Genomic DNA, 4,486 nt, shown 5'->3' with positions numbered 1-4,486 from the left:
GTCAGGTTTTTGAATCTTAGGAAGGAGGTAGAATCGGGGAATGCACGGTTCACGGAGAATGAGGTTGGAGGTTGTGGATGGGAGATGCCCAGAGGTGATGTGATTGTGGATGGTCTGGGAGATGATGGTTTGGTGATGGGAGGAGGGGTTGTGATCGGGGTCAGTCAGAGGAAGTGCCTGCGAGTTTGTATCTGCCTTCAGCTTTGTCCCTCAACCCGACTCACAAGCCTAATTTCTGATGAATGGCTTATACCTAAATCGCCGATTCTCCTGCTCCTCAGATGTTGCCTGACCTGCTGTGTTTTTCCAGTACAACACTCTCTACTCATTCATTTCACACAAGCAGGTCCATGCTGTCTGTTTGATTCTCGAGAGCACTGTCCTCATGAACTGTGACAAAATCTGCCAATCTGAAACAAAAACAGAAATTGCTGTAAAATCACAGGTGTGCAGGAACCATCTGTGGAGATGAATCACAGTTAACGTTTCACATCCACTGAGTCCATCTCTCCACAAATGCTGCAAGACGTCCTGAAATTTTCCAGCAATGTCAGTTTTTATTTGATTTTCAACATCAGCATTTTTTCTTTTATGATTTCTTATTTTCTGCCAAAAGATTTGGCTAAAGATTACGTTAAATGTTTTAAATATGACTGCGATAGAATGGCCAGATTCCACCAGCCCGCTACTTTTATTTGGTTCACGTGACCAATGCCTTTCCACTTGTCCACCGCCCCCTACAGCTGCACTGCATATAAATTGACAAAATTGTGGCATTCTCGCGGATTGGTAATCAGGAGCGAGATTGATTGAAATTGTTGAAAATGTAAGATAAATTGAGAAAATACAGGATATTAAACGGGAAACTGAAAGGGAAAGAGAGAACAGCGAATGACAGCTTTTTGACAAAACTGAAATGTAATTCCTCAAGATTCAGAAAGTGCTTTCATCCACAAACATACCACAATGCGGAATGTAATTTTGGGGACAACCAATGCAAGCAGATTGCAAAATCTTAGTTTTAAAATCTTACTGCAACTCTTTTGGTTTTAATGAACGCACACATGGGATTCGGTGCTGTTATGATCCCCTAAACTGGAGAAGGAAATCCTTGCCTTCGAGGATACGTGGGGAATGTTTACTGATTTATCCCAGTAATGGCAGGACTGTCCTCTGGAAGCATATGAGTAAAATTATTCAATGTTCCATGGAGTATCGAATGAGTGGTGAAGTGAATGTCTCCATTCGCAAATTAATCATTCAGTAGAATTCAATACAGGGACACATGTAATGATGAACACGTTGAACAAGAACATGGACATACAATGCACATTAATTATGACAATTACTCTGTGAAAACTGTTGATTTCAGATCCACGGTGGCCTTTGCTGATGGCATTTGCTGTCCAGAACCAGTCTGTACTGGAATGACTGGAGACACACTATCAAGTATTTGAACTTCAGTCGCCTTTAGAAATAGCTGAGACTCACTCAGGGCATGGGGAGTTAGAGATTCTGACCTCATCAACCTTTCGAACATTTCGTGGAAGAATAAAGGAAGTGATAGATAATTTTCGTCTCCATAGAGACGATGTTCACGAACTGGATAGATAATAATTTACCTTATTGGAGGTTATACAGAGAGGCGTCATATTTAAAAAAGCAAAGAGTTCATAGTGTAACTGTGAAATCTGTAGGTCACCCTCAGTGGGAGCATTGTGTGTAATCCTTGTCCTCATGCTCCACCAAAAACATGTACAGAGGCACAGACTCTGTTTCCTGGATAGCAAGATATTAGAACGCCAATGACGTTGTTTACTGAGACATAAGGATATCAGAAAGAATACAAACGGGATGATAGAAAGAATGAAGGAGTTTATTCACAAGATTTGGAAATGCTGGTGCAGAAACACGCAAGTTTGAGGTAAACAAATGAGATTTTCACAAAATGTGAGTGTTGAATGACTAAATCGGGGAAACCCCTTCTTTCGTGTGAATCAATAACTTCAGTTAGATCTTAAAAACCATGAGTGAATGTTTGGATGAGAGTTTCTTCCACTCAATAGAGTTAGTCAAATCGCGAACGACTTTCCAGAAATAAAGTGTAGAATCTGATTTCACAGTGTTTTAAAAGATACCTGAAAAAACATACAAGGAGAAAGTCTTACATTGAGAGAAATTCAGTGTGGTTGCGTAAAAAATTCGAATTTGGTTGACTTCAGACACAAAGACATTTCATGAACACGTACAACTGAATAAGATTGAGTATAAAAAGTTCATGGATTGATAAGGTGTGGCGTATTATTCAAGGTGAAACTCTGTAAATGGAGCTGATGTCCTAAAATAACTGCAGACAGAAGTTATAACCTAATGATAGGAATTGAATCGTCACTTGGACTTTAAAGATTTGACCACATTCACATGATGTTACGTATATTTCCTACATTCTTAACTCAACCTAAGAAATGCACCAAGAAGATTCTGTCCTTTTGTGTTGTTAACCCGCTGTACTTCTCTGCAGCACGCTATTGAAGATAAAATCTGCTCAAACCAACATTAAATTCAATACGAAATTCGAACGGTCCTATGTGTGTTTTTTTTCTTTTGATTATTGCAATAACCTTTGTGAGTTTGTAACAAACTGCATAACATGAAACCAGTTCAGCATCTATTTTCCCGGAATTTAACGCAGTGCACATACCAAACGTTATTCATCTGCTGAAAAATCAACTTTGCCTCTCTCTCCACACCTGTCTCTTCACGTTTTAAATACTTGTTTGTTGATCAAGGAGTCATTATCCAGAAAAGGACGTTTGCCAATACACTAACACGGGTATTTTCCAATAAACTTGGCTTTGCTCAATATCACCTTCCATCCGTACCCCTCAAGACAATGAATAATTGAAGCTGCTCCATGTGAGGCTCAAATTTAAAACTTCGGGAGAGCACAGCCCATTATACTGGCACAGAGATACTGTGCACTGCCCACCTGCAGCACAGGAGCAACACATTAATGCTTACCTCCACATTCCTGGTTGTACCTTAACGTTTGGGAAACTGAGTTTCTCTGATTCCATGGCTAGTAACGATCATCTTCACCAGTGGTTCTGTACCTGAGTGAGGAAAGTGGTGAGCTGCTCATTGCAAAGATGCGTAGATTGTTGAAATATACAATGTCAACATTTGCCTTCACTAACCAATGTACATTTTATTTTGTTTTTTATCTGTAAAAATCTTAAAAATTTCATCTTTAACAGACTCAATGACAGATCTCCATTGTGACTCTGGCATCAAATTCCAATTTGTAAACCCCCTCTGAATTCTTCCACCTCAGTCCGTTGTTTGGGAAGTGTTCCTGTTGTGGGAAATGCACTTCCCCGTGTGTCAACTGCTGCTCCCAGCATTCTCTCTGGTACTGCACTCATTTTCCTTCTCACACTTGCTCACTGTGTTGCTGTGATCATAGAGTGACTTGTTGTAGCATGGCCCAGGAAAATGACACAGATCAAGGTTTTTGCATTGTTGAATTCAATTGTCAGTTTAACCTCATTTCGGATTTTGAAGTTGTCTGTTCTGTACACAGGTGCGTGTCAAAAATATCTGAGCAGAAGAAAGGTGTTCCGAATAATGACATTGAGCACTATGCACTCTCCTCCAGTCCGGAAAACAATTCCTTACAGGCAATTTAATCGACAATAGACAATAGGTGCAGGAGTAGGCCATTCTACCCTTCCAGCCAGCACTACCATTCATTATGATTATGGATGATCATTCTCAATTAGTATCCTGTTCCTGCCTTATCCGCACAACACTTGATTACACTACCCTTATGAGCTCTATCCAACTCTTTCTTGAAAGAACACCTCCTGCTTTTTCAGGTTCTTCATTCCGTTGACTTCAAATATTCACAGATTTCAACAGACTTTATTACATAGTCTTTTCTTCATTTTTGTTCAGATCACTGTGAGCAGAGTGTCACAGTGGGAATGCCGTTGCCCCACAACCCAGAGGTCAGACCATAGTCTTGGGACCGTACTGTGCTATTTAGCATTTCACTGGACCAGGGAGAAATATCTACTGTTCAGCATAATTTACGCAATTCACTTATTCATATGTTCATACACATGCCAGCATATGTGACGAGGTGGCCGAGAGGTTAAGGTGATGGACTACTAATCCATTGCGCTCTGCGGGCGTGGGTTAGAATTCCACTCTCGTCGCTGTTTTCAATGTTGCTATTTTTGTATGTTGACACCTGTCTTATTGAAATTGGAACTCCAATGGTCAATTTATATGCATCGACGCTATCATAAAATCTCAAAGAATAATTTGAGTCAGTTGCCTAAACTGCATTGAAACGTAGATCACATCGGGATAATGAAAAGCAACGCGATTTTCTTTTTCAAGTCGAGCAGCTGGGACCTTTTATCGTATGAAAGAGATCCAGGAAAACCAAAATACAAGAGATGTGAAGGGCGTGTTTATG

The 4,486-nt window shown here is 40.2% G+C and overlaps 1 non-coding gene across 1 annotated transcript; it reads left to right on the top strand.

The window, feature by feature from the left end:
- Positions 1-4,138: 4,138 nt before the first annotated feature.
- On the top strand, positions 4,139-4,220 carry trnas-acu (transfer RNA serine (anticodon ACU)). The gene has a single exon. It is a non-coding gene; the product is annotated as a tRNA-Ser (tRNA).
- Positions 4,221-4,486: the final 266 nt, after the last annotated feature.

The sequence above is a fragment of the Hemiscyllium ocellatum genome, unplaced genomic scaffold, assembly GCF_020745735.1.
Source record: "Hemiscyllium ocellatum isolate sHemOce1 unplaced genomic scaffold, sHemOce1.pat.X.cur. scaffold_118_pat_ctg1, whole genome shotgun sequence".
Classification (NCBI taxonomy): Eukaryota; Metazoa; Chordata; class Chondrichthyes; order Orectolobiformes; family Hemiscylliidae; genus Hemiscyllium; species Hemiscyllium ocellatum.
Note: the sequence above shows the minus strand (reverse complement) of the source record. Positions and strands in the feature narration are given on the sequence as shown.